Below are 19009 nucleotides of genomic sequence, written 5' to 3' on the forward strand. Positions count from 1 at the left end.
TATTATAGTAGTAATATTCTTGCACATATTACCTATGTCCCTGTTATTTTTGGCGTTCATGCTGCTGCTCAGTATTTAGTATTGATGTTATATCTGTATTTCTTGCACAGTCTTGGAGGAAAGTGACATTTACAAGTTAGAACGTTATTTATCAGAACCACTTTGCTAGCCTTCCACGCTCCCCTTTCTCTCTCCAGACAGGAGTGATAATTGGACTTTCTTGTCTTACGCTGTTACTTCTTCACTGCTATTAGTTTGTCACTTTTTCTTCTTTGGAGTCTCACTCCTGACACAACCACAACCTGTCTTGTTATAAGCCCTCGTTATGTTCAGCGGAGTCTCCCTGCTGAGGAATGAAAGACTCATAATACGCTGCTCATGAATATTCCTCTGTGGAGACCCGACCGTCGCCCCCCTGGGCTCCACCTTAAAATAGTCGCTGTTAAACTCCACATTTCACGTGAATTGATTTGAGTCCTAATGGAAAGCGCCAATCAGACGGCAGCGTTGTCAGACACATCGGCCAGAAACAAAGATTACATTTTGAAATTCTCCCACCGCGTCACGTCTCCGCCGCTCAGTCCGCCGAACGAGCAGCTACAAGAAAACAGTTGGAATTTCACCTGCGGCTAAGTACTTGTCACTGACAATTTCCTTCCCTATAATTCTGCAGCCATGAAGGAAAGTGACAGCCGGCTACTGGAAAGAGAGAGAAAAATCCGCACTCCAACTCCAACCATCCGTCGCCCCAAACTAGGAGGACCGCAGCAGCGTCAGTGATAGGGTTTGTATCCAAAGCGGAGACTATTTGTAAACAGTTTAATTAAAAAATTACATTTTTTTGTGGTCACCTATATTTTTGCACCTAATGTAAAAGTAGCAGAAAAACAGGCAAATTCTAAACTAATCTGTTGAGTTCAGAATCTATTCGCTCACATCTTGTTGCAAAAGTTTGCACACCCTCCATCACCTGTCTATCAGATTAATTATGAATTCAAAATCAATTAATAGAAAACATTTATCAGAGGCTTAAAACCAGCGAGGGAAGGAGAGAACATTTATTTTTTTTTGTGCCATCAATAAGAATAAATTAGCAGATTTCTCGAATAATTATCACAATTTCACTCATTTTCTCACGGGAAAAACTTGTGAAATATTTTAAAATCCCAGGGACCCAATGCTCAGGCTTTCAGTTGGTCTTAAGTAATGGTAAAACAAAATAAAGGATTACATAAGGAAATCAGTGATGTACAGGAGCTCCTTAGGCGGAGATGTACTTCTTTAATTTAACCCCTTCCCTTTTTTACATTTTTGTTTTTCCCTTTTCTAAGAGCCAGAACCTTCTTATTTTTTTCTGCTGACATTGCCCTATGAGGTCTCCTTGAGTTGTAGTTTTGAATGAAACCACTCATTTTACCATTTAATGTACTAAAAAAAAAAAAAACACAAGAAAAAAGTGGGATGCAACAAAATATAATTCCACTTTTTCTGTATTTTTGTTAGGGAGAGTTTTCAGCATCATTCAGACGTCAGTTTTTCTCTAATACGAGAAAAACAGACCCATTATTTTGATGATACTTTGATCTGTGTTGTCCGAGTGTCATCAGTTTGTCTCAGACACGGAATTAAAAAAAAAAAAAAAAAAAAAAAAGTTTTTCCACCTTATCCTTTCTGACAGTCCATGAAAATCGGACGGCACTCGAATGTCTTTCACGGACCCATAAACTTGAATTGCCAATTTTGATCCAAACATCGAACATGTGTCCGCGACATGTGAACAGTTCCATGGAATATCACACGCAAAAAAGAGACCTCTCCGTCTGCTAACTTGATTCTTCAGGTCTGTGTGATTGATTTATAGGGTTACATACAGCTCTATCAATGGAAAAAGTCAGATAATGAGACGGAAACCAAATTTTTTTTAAAGTTGCACATTTCTTAAAAGCGGTAAAGGAAGCGGAAGAAAAGAAAAAAAAAAACAATACACACACACTAATATATATTGTAGCATGGCGACTGGTCATGTTTTGCTCAGCAGATCTACTGCTGAGGGTTTTGCTATACATTGGGAGGCTTCCAGGTTACTTGGAGAGATGGGTGGGTTCAGCCACCTACATACCCACCCAAGGGGAGCGTCTGAATACCTAATGAAGCATCGGTTACCTCAGTGGATATGTCTGGGGAACAGCGGTGTTTGTGTCTGACTTATTCTGAGTGCGGCATAGACTTTCTATACGACGACAGTCACAATCAACCCTTTAACGAGTCTTGTAATGTGACTTAAATTTCCCAGAGGAGCATTGCACGACGAATAAGCCTCCTTACCTTGACAAGCCAGAGTTGGTATGTCACTCTCCACAAGGAGAAACCTTACCCCTTAGACCTCAGTCCAGAGCCTCTCACCTAGCCAAATCAGTTCTCATACTTTGCACTGACGAGGGCCAAATGCCCGAAACACCGTGTCTGCAAATTGAGATACTGATTTGGTTTTTATCCTAAGCCATATTACAAGACTTGTTAAAGGGTTGATTGTAACTTGTAGGATCGCTACTTCCAACAGGTGGCGCTATAGAGTTCAAGTCCTCTTTTCCTCTGAAGAGTTAATTTGCAGCTCCAGAAATACACAGATGATCGGGAAATCGAACTGTCGCGCTCTCTCGGTCTGATCGCCGTGAAGGAGAGTGAGCTAGAGAGGCTGACCAAAGAAGGAGCCTCCACGGAGGAAGAAAACCAGCAAGGGAAGTGCCATACAAGGGACGTCGATGTCTTGGAAAACTGCGCTGATGTTCAGGAAAAGGAGGTCCAACAGTATGTTCAAGAAGGTGAGATTTCGGGGGTTTCAAGTGCATAATAGAGGTACCCAAAGATGTGCGAGAAGCGTGTGCCAGTAAGGATGTGCATGAGGCCTTTAGAAAGGCAATAGAAGCATGTAGTGTGAACTGGGCACCAGAGACGAAATAGTTGGTCATACTGTCGACTATGGAAGTCACAGTGAAGCAGGTGGCTGTACTGAGGGATATGCATCTACAATGCCTCCGCACAAAGCAGATGATCCTATTGAGGAATAAGGGAAGCCGCTCGACGTCTAGAGCGTGCGAGGGAAGTTCAAGGTCAGCGGGGCATTGCAGAAGACAGCATTCAAGTGCCCAGAGGTCTGGTGAGGAGGGTTATCAGAAAGTTTGGGGAAAGTGATGCAGGAGATGGTGAATAGTTCTGGTGTGATGAGTGAGGATTCCGGCTGATGACGAAACCTAGGTCGTGGGTGAAGATATGATGGTTCCATTCCTCATTGTTGGATCCATGGAGAGCCTTGGGAATATCCGGATGCTCCTGGAGTATCGCGTGGCATACCTGAAAGAAGTAGAGCACCTAAGACTTGAGAGGGAGCAGATCAACATAGAGCTGCAGGAAATGGGAAGAAGATGGCCGCCACCTTCAAATTGCAGTATAGAGAGGCGAAGAGGTTTGCTTAAGTCAGGAAGTCCTCAAGCTGAAGCTAACAGAGGACATAGAGACATATGGAAGAACTGCTTTCAGGGCAATAAAGACCATCGGAGAAATGGCCATCAAAGAGATAACAGAAAGGGGCCTGACGGAAGAGGTAGAAGTAGTGATGCCTCAGTTACGCAGGGCTGAGTGACCTAGGCGGGACACCCTGTAGCAGACGTGTTGACAAAGAGTCAGACCAGACACATGGTATGGGAGCAAGAGAATTGCGATGCTGGATTGACCAGGGGTGCGGGTGGTCTGACAAGAGGCCATCTCTATTAAAAGACTTTGACAGACGGTTTGACTGGCAGAGACGACTGAGAAGGATCTCTGGTCGGGTATTAGAAAGTGCGAAGCCCCACGGCTTTAGGCAGAGGGGGAATATGTGGCATGGCGACTGGCCATGTGATTGATGGACGGTATGTATCGCAGAGGTGGGTGGCCCTGTGATGGAAGCCTAGGAAATATGGAATTAGAGTGGGAAAACTAACTTATATTCTAAGTTTCCTTAGATGTAAAATTACACAGTTAACATATGTTATAGTGAGGAATCCAAATTAGAAGGCAGGAGGCTCCAGCTTCAAGCTTCTTTTGAAGCAGAAGACCCCTGGAGTGTAAAAGAGGATGTCTATTGTGAGGGAGACTGAGATTTACAGATTGGACAAATGATTAAACCAAGATACCTATTGTGCAATCCAGCACTAACTGTTGTTCCTCCAGGATAAGCTGCTTTGATGAAAGAGCTTCCCACGGACTTTGTGTCTCCGACAGAAAGTTATGAATATTGGGGCTTGTATAGATCCAATATTGATGGGACATACATTTTCAACTTCAGGACAAATCGGGGAAGAATGTGCATATTTTTTCATAACTGTGATACCTGCATATAAGCCCCATATCCATGGTGGCCAGATCGCTGACACCAGCCACGTCATGTTTATTATCTATGAAATCTAAAATCGTGATAAAGTCAGATATCGCGAACTTCTGCGATCATCTGGAGTGAAAACATTGTTAATGTTGGGAATTTCATAAAATCCTGAAGTGTTGAGAACATGTCAGGACCCGGTCCCTGTGAGATCAGCAGGAGGTTGTGGGTGTGTAACTCAAGTGCTGATAAAAGGTCAAGGTAAATTATGATCTGTATTCAATATCGCTGTAGGCTTGCTCCTGTTAACCAGACATTTTCAATCAGATTTCTTCCATCCGCTAGCTGAGCCATCTCTGTGACCAGCTTACTAAGCTTCTCCGTTAATCCCTTTTATTTTATGTAACTGTATATGTTGTATTGTTTTGGCCCTTTTGCAAAATCTTTTGTATATTTTTTTTTTATAAACACTGCCTATCGTTCTGGATTAAATATAAAACGTAATAGTTCTGTTCTTTTTGTTCTGTAAACCGCACCCCGAAGCCATATGCTACCAGAACTAGGCTTCCAGTCAGCCTGCATAAAAATGACTGGTGGTGGCAGCAAGTACGGTAGTTCTTGGGTTATCGTGAAGCCATCAGTGACCTTACCGGGGGTATATACACATATTCCATGCGTGGGAGTCGGAGTTGTATATACCATATGCTCACTGTTAGTTTCTCAATAACCAGCCTTAGTGGAAACAGCCATTAATCGTCGCTAAATTGTATAATTATCCGGATGATAGGGGAAGCAGGGGACTGATTGTGCCTAAAAGTTAACTGCGGATGGATCTGCGTGACCTCCATGGCCGTGATCCCTTGACAATTGGTAGCAATTGTTCGATTCTGCGAGATCTCCCCGGTGTGATTATTGGCAATATGAATATAGAAAAGGAAATACATAAAATAAATAATAATATTAGACATATACAGTGGCATGTAAAAGTCAGTGCACAATTAAAGATGACGTATTTCTTTTGTATTTTAGGCAAAAAAAATTATATCTACAGTGGTGGCCAAAAGTATTGACACCCCTGCAATTTTGTCATATAAGGCTGGTTTCACACTTGCGTTTTTTTTCGCGGTATTTTAGCGCTAAATAGCGCATGCGTTTTTTTTCCCTATACTTTGCATGGGATGCGCTTATGTGCGCATACACATGAGTTTGTACGCGTTTTTCCGCGCATGCGTTTTTTTGCGGTATGCGCTCGGGCGCACAAAATGCAACCTGTTGCATTTTTTGGGCGTCCGACTTGCCTCAAAAAAACGCATGCGCGCGCAATGCGTTTTTTTACAGCAAGACACCCATTATAAGTCTATGGTGAGCATATGTGCGCATTGGCATGCTTATGTATGCGTTTTTTTGCACATGCGTTTTTTTTTTACCATTAGTTTAGACAATGGAATTTAGGGGTTTGGGTTAGAGTTAGGGTTAGTTAAGGGGGTTTAGGGTTAGGGTTAGGGTCAGGGTCAGGGTTAGGGTATGGTTTGGTTAAGGGTTAGGGTTAGGGTCAGGGTTAGGGTATGGTTTGGTTAAGGGTTAGGGTTAGGGTCAGGGTATGGTTTGGTTAAGGGTTAGGGTTAGGGTCTGGTTTGGTTAAGGGATAGGGTTAGGGTCAGGGTTAGGGTTAGTAAAGTCATGGTTTGGGTTAGTGTGAGGGGCCACCTAATGTTGGAAAAAACGCAAACGCGGTAAAAATGCACTAAAAACGCTGCGTTTTTTTCATGCATGCTCATAAAAATGCTTGAAAAAAACGCAGCATCTGTATGCGTTTGTATGCGTTTTTTCAATGCGTTTTTTTGCGGGAAAAACGCGCTGCAAAAAAAAGCAAGTGTGAAACTAGCCTAATACTCAGTTTCTTCCTGAAAATGATTGCAAACACAAATTCTTTGGTATTATTACCTTCATTTAATTTGTCAAATGAAAAAACACAAAAGAGAATGAAGCAAAAAGCAAAACATTGATCATTTCACAAAAAACTCCAAAAATGGGCCAGACAAAAGTATTGGCACCCTCAGCCTAATACTTGGTTGCACAACCTTTAGCCAAAATAACTGCGACCAACCACTTCCGGTAACCATCAATGAGTTTCTTACAATGCTCTGATGGAATTTTAGACCATTCTTCTTTGGCAAACTGCTCCAGGTCCCTGATATTTGAAGGGTGCCTTCTCCAAACTGCCATTTTTAGATCTCTCCACAGGTGTTCTATGGGATTCAGGTCTGGACTCATTGCTGGCCACCTTAGAAGTCTCCAGTGCTTTCTCTCAAACCATTTTCTAGTGCTTTTTGAAGTGTGTTTTGGGTCATTGTCCAGCTGGAAGACCCATGACCACTGAGGGAGACCCAGCTTTCTCACACTGGGCCCTACATTATGCTGCAAAATTTCTTGGTAGTCTTCAGACTTCATAAAGCCATGCACACGGTCAAGCAGTCCAGTGCCAGAGGCAGCAAACCAACCCCAAAACATCAGGGAACCTCCGCCATGTTTGACTGTAGGGACCGTGTTCTTTTCTTTGAATGCCTCTTTTTTTCTCCTGTAAACTCTATGTTGATGCCTTTGCCCAAAAAGCTCTACTTTTGTCTCATCTGACCAGAGAACATTCTTCCAAAACGTTTTAGGCTTTTTCAGGTAAGTTTTGGGAAACTCCAGCCTGGCTTTTTTATGTCTCGGGGTAAGAAGTGGGGTCTTCCTGGGTCTCCTACCATACAGTCCCTTTTCATTCAGACGCCGACGGATAGTACGGGTTGACACTGTTGTACCCTCGGACTGCAGGGCAGCTTGAACTTGTTTGGATGTTAGTCGAGGTTCTCTATCCAACATCCGCACAATCTTGCGTTGAAATCTCTTGTCAATTTTTCTTTTCCGTCCACATCTAGAGAGGTTAGCCACAGTGCCATGGGCATAAACTTCTTGATGACTGCGCACGGTAGACACAGGAGCATTCAGGTCTTTGGAGATGGACTTGTAGCCTTGAGATTGCTCATGCTTCCTCACAATTTGGTTTCTCAAGTCCTCAGACAGTTCTTTGGTCTTCTTTCTTTTCTCCATGCTCAATGTGGTACATACAAGGACACAGGACAGAGGTTGAGTTAACTTTAATCCAGGTCAACTGGCTGCAAGTGTGATTTAGTTATTGCCAACACCTGTTAGGTGCCACAGGTAAGTTACAGGTGCTGTTAATTACACAAATTAGAGAAGCATCACATGATTTTTCGAACAGTGCCAATACTTTTGTCCACCCTCTTTTTATGTTTGGTGTGGAATTATATCCAATCTGGCTTTAGGACAATTCTTTTTGTGTTTTTTTCATTTAAGACAAATTAAATGAAGATAATAATACCAAACAATTTGTGTTTGCAATCATTTTCAGGAAGAAACTGAGTATTATCTGACAGAATTGCAGGGGTGTCAATACTTTTGGCCACAACTGTATATATACAGTCATGGCCAAAAGTATTGACACCCCTGCAATTCTGTCAGATAATACTCAGTTTCTTCCTGAAAATGATTGCAAACACAAATTCTTTGGTATTATTATCTTCATTTAATTTGTCTTAAATGAAAAAACACAAAAAGAATTGTCCTAAAGCCAAATTGGATATAATTCCACACCAAACATAAAAAAGAGGGTGGACAAAAGTATTGGCACTGAGCGAAAAATCATGTGATGCTTCTCTAATTTGTGTAATTAACAGCACCTATAACTTACCTGTGGCACCTAACAGGTGTTGGCAATAACTAAATCACACTTGCAGCCAGTTGACATGGATTAAAGTTGACTCAACCTCTGTCCTGTGTCCTTGTGTGTACCACATTGAGCATGGAGAAAAGAAAGAAGACCAAAGAACTGTCTGAGGACTTGAGAAACCAAATTGTGAGGAAGCATGAGCAATATCAAGGCTACAAGTCCATCTCCAAAGACCAGAATGTTCCTGTGTCTACCGTGCGCAGTGTCATCAAGAAGTTTATGCCCATGGCACTGTGGCTAACCTCTCTAGATGTGGCCGGAAAAGAAAAATTGACAAGAGATTTCAATGCAAGATTGTGCGGATGTTGGATAAAGAACCTCCACTAACATCCAAACAAGTTCAAGCTGCCCTGCAGTCCGAGGGTACAACGGTGTCAACCCGTACTATCCGTCGGCATCTGAATGAAAAGGGACTGTATGGTAGGAGACCCAGGAAGACCCCACTTCTTACCCCGAGACATAAAAAAGCCAAGCTGGAGTTTGCCAAAACTTACCTGAAAAAGCCTAAAACATTTTGGAAGAATGTTCTCTGGTCAGATGAGACAAAAGTAGAGCTTTTAGGGCAAAAGCATCAACATAGAGTTTACAGGAGAAAAAAGAGGCATTCAAAGAAAAGTACACGGTCCCTACAGTCAAACATGGCGGAGGTTCCCTGATGTTTTGGGGTTGCTTTGCTGCCTCTGGCACTGGACTGCTTGACCGTGTGCATGGCATTATGAAGTCTGAAGACTACCAACAAATTTTGCAGCATAATGTAGGGCCCAGTGTGAGAAAGCTGGGTCTACCTCAGAGGTCATGGGTCTTCCAGCAGGACAATAACCCAAAACACACTTCAAAAAGCAATAGAAAATGGTTTGAGAGAAAGCACTGGAGACTTCTGAGGTGGCCAGCAATGAGTCCAGACCTGAATCCCATAGAACACCTGTGGAGAGATCTAAAAATGGCAGTTTGGAGAAGGCACCCTTCAAATATCAGGGACCTGGAGTAGTTTGCCAAAGAAGAATGGTCTAAAATTCCAGCAGAGCATTGTAAGAAATTCATTGATGGTTACCGGAAGTGGTTGGTCGCAGTTATTTTGGCTAAAGGTTGTGCAACCAAGTATTAGGCTGAGGGTGCCAATACTTTTGTCCGGGCCATTTTTGGAGTTTTGTGTGAAATGATCAATGTTTTGCTTTTTGCTTCATTCTCTTTTGTGTTTTTTCATTTAAGACAAATTAAATGAAGATAATAATATCAAAGAATTTGTGTTTGCAATCATTTTCAGGAAGAAACTGAATATTATCTGACAGAATTGCAGGGGTGTCAATACTTTTGGCCATGACTATATATATATATTTCATCTTACATTTTAAATATTACAAAAAGGAAAAGGGGCCGATGCAAAAGTTTCGGCACCCTCCCTGGATAGTACCTGGTAGCGCCCCCTTTTGCAAGTATCACAGCTTGCAAATGCTTTTTGTAACCAGACGAGAGTCTTTCAATTCTTGTTTGAGGGATTTTCCTCTATTCTTCCTTGGAGAATTCCTCCAGTTCTGTGAGATTCCTGGGTGTCTTTTATGATACAACTTTTTTTTTGGCTCTTTTTCTTCCATTTTTTTAAGGAGGTAAAGTGATCCAAAAAGAAACAAAAATCTGGAGTTTTTATTCATTTTTTTCTTTACAATATTTACCATATGAGATAAAAAAAAGTCTATGTTTATAGATTGCACTGTTACGGAAATGACTGCAGCAAAAAGGTTTCCTTTTTCATGTTTTATTCTTGGGATGGGAAATGGAAAAAAAGATTACAACTTAGGATTGTAACAACGTATTCACCGTTCATGAGATCAGAACAATAATATTAATGCATGGTAAGATAGATGATACAATAGATGCTAGATCTAGGGTCTGTCTTTTTGATGGAACTTTCTATATATTTAATGCTAGAGCAGAGTATTTGTGTTATTATTTTTCTGGGGGGACATAGGGGTCCGAGCAGTGGACATTACAAGCCTTTTAATGTCGGGCACCAATCTGATGACTGTCTCTGGTGGTTTCCGTCATTCCTGGGGTACAGACCTTGCAGGAACAGTAGATCTGGTGCAGCCTGCCTGTTACTGGGCTAATACTGGGCCGGTTCCTCTTAGTTTAGGGCACCGATAATTTACCAAGCCATGAGGTCCAATAGACAATGCACCAGGCGGCAGAGTTGGGGGCCGGTGAGGGGTCCAGGGGGTCCATGAGCCCTCATGATGGACATGAAACATTTGATCATCTGAACAATGTTCTCCTGGTGACAGATTCCCGGAAACTTTCCATTTGAATGGATTTTTCGCTCCCTGTTTCTGATGACACTGCAGGCTGGCCGTCAGGTGCACGCACCGTACAAAAATATACCAACCCTGCGTTGTGTCAAGTGAATGAGCCGTACGCGCTGATTACCCGCCACGTTGCGTGCGTGTCCCGATGACATAAGTGTAACACTCGAGACCAATGCAAAAATAATCCGAGGTGTGAAGCAGACCAAGAAAAAATAAGCAAAGGGAAAAAATACCGCTCATATCCAAATAATCTGGAAACAGAGCCCCTCCGCCCGTGACAACACGCACAGAGGAACGCCTGTCATGTGCAGGGGCGGAACGGACCGACCACTACACCGCCACATCTGATTCCTGCCAGAAAAACATCTACGGCGGCCACCAAAATAAGCAGCCGACTGCAAACCTAGAACATAATTCTACCCAAGTTACAGCGGGTGCGAAATGTGAGGAGTCAGGGATACCGGGAGGTGATGGGCGATGTAGCAGAGCGGAGCTCAGTACAGACAATCAGATGTGATATCAAAGCAAAAAGATGGAGAAATGCAGGAAAAATGCCAGGAAAGGCAGGCTGTAGCAAGGGGTAGGCAGCACAGGCAGTGGCCTATGGCAGAGTGACCTCAACTCTACCCAACGTGATCAGCAGTAATAGGCAGCAGAGATCAGAGCAGGGACAAAAATGTGAGTGCCTTCCAGTGGTGAGTCACTGACAGGACAGGGTGTGAGACTGGGTTGTTGTAAGTCGCTGCTGCTTATTGGGGAACATTATGATTGGCACCATATAGGGCACTGTGGCTGGTACTGATGGACTCTGTGACTGAGGGGGCACTGTGGCTGGTACTGATGGATCCTGTGACTGAGGGGGCACTGTGGCTGGTACTGATGGATACTGTGACTGAGGGGGCACTGTGGCTGGTACTGATGGATTCTGTGACTGAGGGGGGCACTGTGGCTGGTGCTGATGGATACTGTGACTGAGGGGGCACTGTGGCTGGTGCTGATGGATACTGTGACTGAGGGGGCACTGTGGCTGGTACTGATGGATCCTGTGACTGAGGGGGCACTGTGGCTGGTACTGATGGATCCTGTGACTGAGGGGGCACTGTGGCTGGTACTGATGGATCCTGTGACTGAGGGGGCACTGTGGCTGGTACTGATGGATCCTGTGACTGAGGGGGCACTGTGGCTGGTACTGATGGATACTGACTGAGGGGGCACTGTGGCTGGTACTGATGGATACTGACTGAGGGGGCACTGTGGCTGGTACTGAGGGATACTGTGACTGAGGGGGCACTGTGGCTGGTACTGATGGATCCTGTGACTGAGGGGGCACTGTGACTGAGGGGGCACTGTGGCTGGTACTGATGGATCCTGTGACTGAGGGGGCAGTGTGGCTGGTACTGATGGACTCTGTGACTGAGGGAGCACTGTGGCTGGTACTGATGGACCCTGTGACTGAGGGGGCACTGTGGCTGGTACTGATGGACCCTGAGACTGAGGGGGCAGTGTGGCTGGTACTGATGGACACTGTGGCTGAGGGGGCACTGTGGCTGGTACTGATGGATACTGTGACTGAGGGGGGCACTGTGGCTGGTGCTGATGGATACTGTGACTGAGGGGGGCACTGTGGCTGGTACTGATGGATACTGTGACTGAGGGGGGGCACTGTGGCTGGTACTGATGGATACTGTGACTGGGGGGGCACTGTGGCTGGTACTGATGGATACTGTGACTGAGGGGGGCACTGTGGCTGGTGCTGATGGATACTGTGACTGAGGGGGCACTGTGGCTGGTACTGATAGATACTGTGACTGAGGGGGGCACTGCGGCTGGTACTGATGGATACTGTGACTGAGGGGGGCACTGTGGCTGGTGCTGATGGATACTGTGACTGAGGGGGCACTGCGGCTGGTACTGATGGACACTGTGACTGAGGGGGGCACTGCGGCTGGTACTGATGGACACTGTGACTGAGGGGGGCACTGTGGCTGGTGCTGATGGATACTGTGACTGAGGGGGCACTGTGGCTGGTACTGATGGATACTGTGACTGAGGGGGCACTGTGGCTGGTACTGAGGGATACTGTGACTGAGGGGGCACTGTGGCTGGTACTGATGGATCCTGTGACTGAGGGGGCACTGTGACTGAGGGGGCACTGTGGCTGGTACTGATGGATCCTGTGACTGAGGGGGCAGTGTGGCTGGTACTGATGGACTCTGTGACTGAGGGAGCACTGTGGCTGGTACTGATGGACCCTGTGACTGAGGGGGCACTGTGGCTGGTACTGATGGACCCTGAGACTGAGGGGGCAGTGTGGCTGGTACTGATGGACACTGTGGCTGAGGGGGCACTGTGGCTGGTACTGATGGATACTGTGACTGAGGGGGGCACTGTGGCTGGTGCTGATGGATACTGTGACTGAGGGGGGCACTGTGGCTGGTACTGATGGATACTGTGACTGAGGGGGGGCACTGTGGCTGGTACTGATGGATACTGTGACTGGGGGGGCACTGTGGCTGGTACTGATGGATACTGTGACTGAGGGGGGCACTGTGGCTGGTGCTGATGGATACTGTGACTGAGGGGGCACTGTGGCTGGTACTGATAGATACTGTGACTGAGGGGGGCACTGCGGCTGGTACTGATGGATACTGTGACTGAGGGGGGCACTGTGGCTGGTGCTGATGGATACTGTGACTGAGGGGGCACTGTGGCTGGTACTGATGGATACTGTGACTGAGGGGGGCACTGCGGCTGGTACTGATGGACACTGTGACTGAGGGGGGCACTGTGGCTGGTGCTGATGGATACTGTGACTGAGGGGGCACTGTGGCTGGTACTGATGGATACTGTGACTGAGGGGGGCACTGCGGCTGGTACTGATGGACACTGTGACTGAGGGGGGCACTGTGGCTGGTGCTGATGGATACGGTGACAGAGGGGGCACTGTGGCTGGTACTGATGGATACTGTCACTGAGGGGGCACTGTGGCTGGTACTGATGGACCCTGAGACTGAGGGGGCAGTGTGGCTGGTGCTGATGGATACTGTGACTGAGGGGGCAGTGTGGCTGGTGCTGATGGATACTGTGACTGAGGGGGCACTGTGGCTGGTACTGATGGACACTGTGACTGAGGGGGGCACTGCGGCTGGTACTGATGGATACTGTGACTGAGGGGGCACTGTGGCTGGTACTGATGGATACTGTGACTGAGGGGGGCACTGTGGCTGGTACTGATGGATACTGTGACTGAGGGGGCACTGTGGCTGGTACTGATGGATACTGTGACTGAGGGGGGCACTGTGGCTGGTACTGATGGATACTGTGACTGAGGGGGGCACTGTGGCTGGTACTGATGGATACTGTGACTGAGGGGGCACTGTGGCTGGTACTGATGGATACTGTGACTGAGGGGGGCACTGTGGCTGGTACTGATGGATACTGTGACTGAGGGGGCACTGTGGCTGGTACTGATGGATACTGTGACTGAGGGGGGCACTGTGGCTGGTACTGATGGATACTGTGACTGAGGGGGGCACTGTGGCTGGTACTGATGGATACTGTGACTGAGGGGGGCACTGTGGCTGGTGCTGATGGATACTGTGACTGAGGGGGGCACTGCGGCTGGTGCTGATGGACACAAGGAGCCCGTCATTCACTGACAGCATGCAGAGCTTGTAGGAAATGATGAGGAATTGGAACAAGTATATTAGAAAGTTGCAGAGATGTTAATTATATATGGATAATGAGATACCTTTAGCGCACCTGTGGGGGGCACCAATAGGGGCATCACTTTCTTATTGGTGGGGTCCATGTGATGGGACCCCCATAGATATTAGTTTTCTTCCAATTCCCTGAACAGCTGGTGACCAGAAGCTCTGAAGTTTTGGAAAATCTTAGTAGAGGCCACAACGCTTACAGTACAACTGCTACAGCCCTTTCATTCTATCAGTCAACAGGGGTCTCAGCAGTGGGACCCCCACTGACCACAAGGTGACAACATGTTCCACCAAGTTGTCACTTTGTAAATTAGGAAAACTACAGAGTCACAATTGCTCGGAGCTGCGGACCCCGAGTTACATGTTCGGACTCATGGAGAGAACTTCTAATGATTAAATGGCTCATTGGGTAAGAGCACTCCAGAGAACATAAACATATAAAGCGGATGATATAACACATGTGACCTGGAGTATTAGGTAATGGCAGATCTTACATTTACTTTTCTGTTTTCATTTCCTTTATCCATTTATTTTCCTCAGGTGCGAGTTCCCCCCCCCGGGGGCTGGTCCTGTAAGAGGGGTCCTGTGAGCGCTGTAGATCACAGTCAGGGGATGATTGACACAGAGTTTAACCCCATCAGTCCCGGCACATTTTTTACCAATTTTTCTTTCAGTTTCTGATATCAATAAGATTATGTTTTCAATGTTTTTTCTATTTTTTTATAACAACTTTTTTTTATTCATTTTGTGCATCTCGGGACTCTTTTTTTTTTCCTAATTTTTGCATTGTTTGAGGATTACATATACAAATGTTGTTGTTTTTAATGTAATTTTGTTTTTGTTTTTACTTTTTTGTATATTATTTCCAAATAACAAATTCACATGACACAGATAAGGTCCAAAGGATGCAACATAATGAGGATGATTGCGCATCACAAAGAAACTCCTAGAATTTACTTTGACTTCTCCTGGACTGGACACATCGCACTGCTGTAATTCTGAGATTTTCTACATGTCGTACTGCACCACAGCCCATCATAAATAGGGCGAATCTGAGCTGGGAAGTTCGGGGTCTTTACCAGCCACCTAGTGAACGGTACTGAACCCCGAACACTGACTTTTTATTGAATGTCTGTTTTCCTGTTTGGGATCGCCAGTCTAATAAAGCTTGTTGAAAGGATGCAGCGCAGTCAATCAACAAGCTGTTAGACTGTGGGCACTTCCAGAGTCATCACAGCCATGATAAGTATAGGCAAGCCTGTGATTGGTTGGCGCACCATGTGACCTGGCCTGTATAGTCTGCACCCCTCACCTGTGGGAGTGCTGTCCTCTAAGCCGCTGTGTGTAGTCTGCACCCATATTTATGAAAGTACTGTCCTTTAAGCCGCTTTGTGTACTCTGCACCCTCGCCTGTGGGAGTACTGTCCTTTACGCCGCTTTGTGTACTCTGCACTCCCTGCCTGTCGGAGTACTGTCCTTTAAGCCACTTTGTATAGTATGCACCCCTCACCTGTGGGAGTGCTGTCCTCTAAGCCGCTGTGTGTACTCTGCACCCATAACTGTGGGAGTACTGTCCTTTAAACTGCTGTATGTACTCTGCACCCATACCTGTGGGAGTACTGTCCTTTAAGCAGCTTTGTGTACTCTGCACTCCCGCCTGTGGGAGTACTTTCCTTTAAGCCGCTTTGTGTACTCTGCACTCCCTGCCTGTCGGAGTACTGTCCTTTAAGCCACTTTGTATAGTATGCACCCCTCACCTGTGGGAGTGCTGTCCTCTAAGCTGCTGTGTGTACTCTGCACCCATAACTGTGGGAGTACTGTCCTTTAAACTGCTGTGTGTACTCTGCACCCATAACTGTGCGAGTACTGTCCTCTAAGCCGCTGTGTGTACTCTGCACCCATAACTGTGGGAGTACTGTCCTTTAAACTGCTGTGTGTACTCTGCACCCATACCTGTGGGAGTACTGTCCTTTAAGCAGCTTTGTGTACTCTGCACACCCGCCTGTGGAAGTACTGTCCTTTAAGCCACTGTGTGTACTCAGTAGCAGCTAGCATAATGGCTAAGAACCGGCCTCAGCACTTTGTAGTAGCTGATGTAATAGCAAGGGAAAGGTTGCGGTGAGCAGTAGCAGCAAACTTAATGGCTAGGCACCCGCCTTGGCACTTTACACCTTGCTACCTCTTTTGCTGTGCAGCTGGAGAAGTGTGACCACCACCTCCCCGATCTACCCACATTACTCGGATGGCCTTGACTCCATGTGGGATCTAGGACCTCATCATCCCCATCGCATGATCACACCCCTCCAGTCTGTCCATAACTCTGCTGCCCAACTTATCCACTTCTGTCCTTGCTACTCCTCCACTAATCTCTTCATTGTCTTCCACAACGTTTCCACTTCAAGCTACTAACACTGTCCTACAAAGCTGTCCATAACCTGTATCCCCCATATATCTCTGAACTAATCTCCTGATATCTCCCACCACGTAATCTCCGGTCCTCCCAAGACCTCCTTCTCTCTTCCACAATTGTACGCTCCTCATACAATAGCCTGCAAGACTTCTCCTGAGTATCCTTCATCCTGTAGAGTTGTGTGGCCCAACACATCCGATTATCCTCCACATTCAGAACTTTCAAGCGGAACTTGAAAACCCATGTCTTTAGATCAGCTTACAGGCTGCAATGACCCTGCTGCCACCTCACCAACACCGGAGCTGCCGATTCACCTACTCCGGAGCTGCTACAGCCCCCGAGCCTACTGTCCCCTTCCCCATCATCCTGTAGAATGTAAGGGTAGCATCCTCTCCCCTCTGTACCGGTCTGTCACTGTTAGTTTGTTCATTGTAATTTGTATTTGTGTTTTGTATGTAATCCGTCCTCATGTACAGCCTCATGGAGTCAATGGTGCTCTTATCATAAATAATAATAATTCCCCGCATCATCTTCCACCCAGTCCTCACCCCTGTCCTCCTTGCCGGTGTACACACAGCAGAAACCCGCACCAGTTAGCTCCTGTGTTTCATCATCATCCTCATCATCGGATATGTGCTGCGGGGGTCCGCTGACCATTTGCTCTACTTCTCCCACGTACTCATCCTTCAACAGAACACGTGGTTGGACATCAGTGCACTCAATCTCTTCCAATTGTTGACCAGGTCCAGGTAGATGGGCCACAGAAACACAGCCGGCAGAGTCATCAAAAAGCAGAAGAGAGTGCTGCATGACTTGGGGCTCAGACTGCTTCCCTGATTTGCAAGGGAGTGAGGTGGAGTTAGACAGATGCCCATGGGCCACAGGCGCAAAATCTGCACTTTCAGCAGGGGACAGGGTTGAAGACAAAGCGAGGGTGAAGACACTCTCAGCCGTCCAATCTACTTGTTCTGGCCTCACTTCTCGTCCACCTGTACGAAATTAGGCAGAACGTCCTGACGCCCGCGTGCACCAGAGGAAGGCGTTTCATTTGGGCGCGTAGCAGACAGGACTGTGGAGGCGGTAACCCAAATTCCGACTCCTCATTTTCTCTGACTCCCGACTCCACAGCACCGGTCACTACTGAGCATGGACATAAAGTGCAGCATGGATTCATCTCAACTAAAAGCCGACATTTATAGGACAATTCAGAACTGGGTCGCCCTCCCAGGGCTGTGGGGTACTCGGTACCGGGCCCGATGAGCTTCAATAGGAGATGTCACGGCAGCTGTGACCCGGCTCGTGGCCCTGGGCGCCCATTGTAAAAGGGGTTGTTTCAGTGTGCTTGTGGTAATGAAAGTTTATAAATGATTCGTGACGCCACCTGTGGTGTCCGGCAATGAAGAAAGAAGCCGACGCTGCAGACTGATCCTCTGGGACAGATGGTGTGGTGCAGCAATGATGTTATAGCCCTCCACAGGCAGGGCTGTTGTCCCAGGGCAGAGTAAATGGAGTGACACGTAGATGGTGCAGTGTCAGATGCAAGGGATGTAGCAGTGCTGGGCAGGTTGGCGCAGGAATAAGTGGAGGACACCAGGGCATGTAGTTCCAAAGCATTACTCACAGTCTGTTGTACAAACAGGTACCCGCCTCCGTGCCGTGTCATCCGGGTCAGGGACTCAGTCAACCTCCAGACCAGATGGAATACTCCTTTCCAACACTCCGCCAACAAGTACCTTTCTGAACGTCTTCTCTTACAGCGCCTTTAGGTGAAGTACTCTTAGTACTGAGTTACACTGGAGTTCCTCCTGTCCGATGTTCTTATGATCTCTACTTGTACGGCAGACAGCTGTAGCCTGCTTCGGGGACTCCTTGCTACTAAGTCCTGGCTCACTATCCAGTTGCTGTTGTGCCCCCCAAGTCTTGTGTGGGAATAAAGTGGTCACTACTTCTATTCCTCTGGTGTCTGCTGCAGGACCATTAGTATCCGTACAACCTTGGGGACCGGGCCCCGGCCTTGCTCTGTGAACTTCTAGGAAGGGTTCTCTTCTCACCCACGTCCTCTGTTCTCTTTTACTCCTCACGTTCCGCACTGATCTTCCTCTCTATGGAGAGTCAGGCTTCCAGTCCAGTTGCTCTCTCTTCCTTTCCCGTGCCAGCAGACGCAGGTCACTGGGATCTGCTGCAGCACTTCCATCCATCTATCCCTCTCTCCGGGGATCTTCTTCTCTCCAACTCTCTAACCAACTGACTGACTAATCCTAGTCCTAATCTTAAACTCTTCCCGCTCTTTGTAATGTCATCTAACTCCACCCACCTCCCAGCACGTTTCGTGTTCCAAGCAGGTAGCCACCAATGGGTGCTTTGCTATACTCCAAGCAGGGAGCCGCCAAAGGTGCTTTGCTACACTGCTTTGTGGTGTGGGGTGCAGGTGTT

At 46.7% G+C, this 19009-nt stretch overlaps 1 protein-coding gene and 1 long non-coding RNA gene across 3 annotated transcripts in view; one reads left to right on the forward strand and one right to left on the reverse strand.

Annotated features, from left to right (window-relative positions):
• Positions 1-19009, reverse strand: part of CRHR2 (corticotropin releasing hormone receptor 2) — a 320584-nt gene that overhangs the window by 213909 nt on the left and 87666 nt on the right. The gene's annotated exons all lie outside the window — the stretch shown is intronic.
• LOC141095826 (uncharacterized) overlaps positions 1-19009 on the forward strand; it is a 139259-nt gene that overhangs the window by 20644 nt on the left and 99606 nt on the right. Inside the window, exon 2 of the long non-coding RNA XR_012233480.1 lies at positions 674-784. This is a non-coding gene — a long non-coding RNA (uncharacterized lncRNA). The remainder of the gene's footprint in view (positions 1-673; positions 785-19009) is intronic.

This window comes from Dendrobates tinctorius, unplaced genomic scaffold (genome assembly GCF_039654945.1).
Source record: "Dendrobates tinctorius isolate UK_male_01 unplaced genomic scaffold, ASM3965494v1 ptg000070l, whole genome shotgun sequence".
In the NCBI taxonomy this organism is placed as follows: Eukaryota; Metazoa; Chordata; class Amphibia; order Anura; family Dendrobatidae; genus Dendrobates; species Dendrobates tinctorius.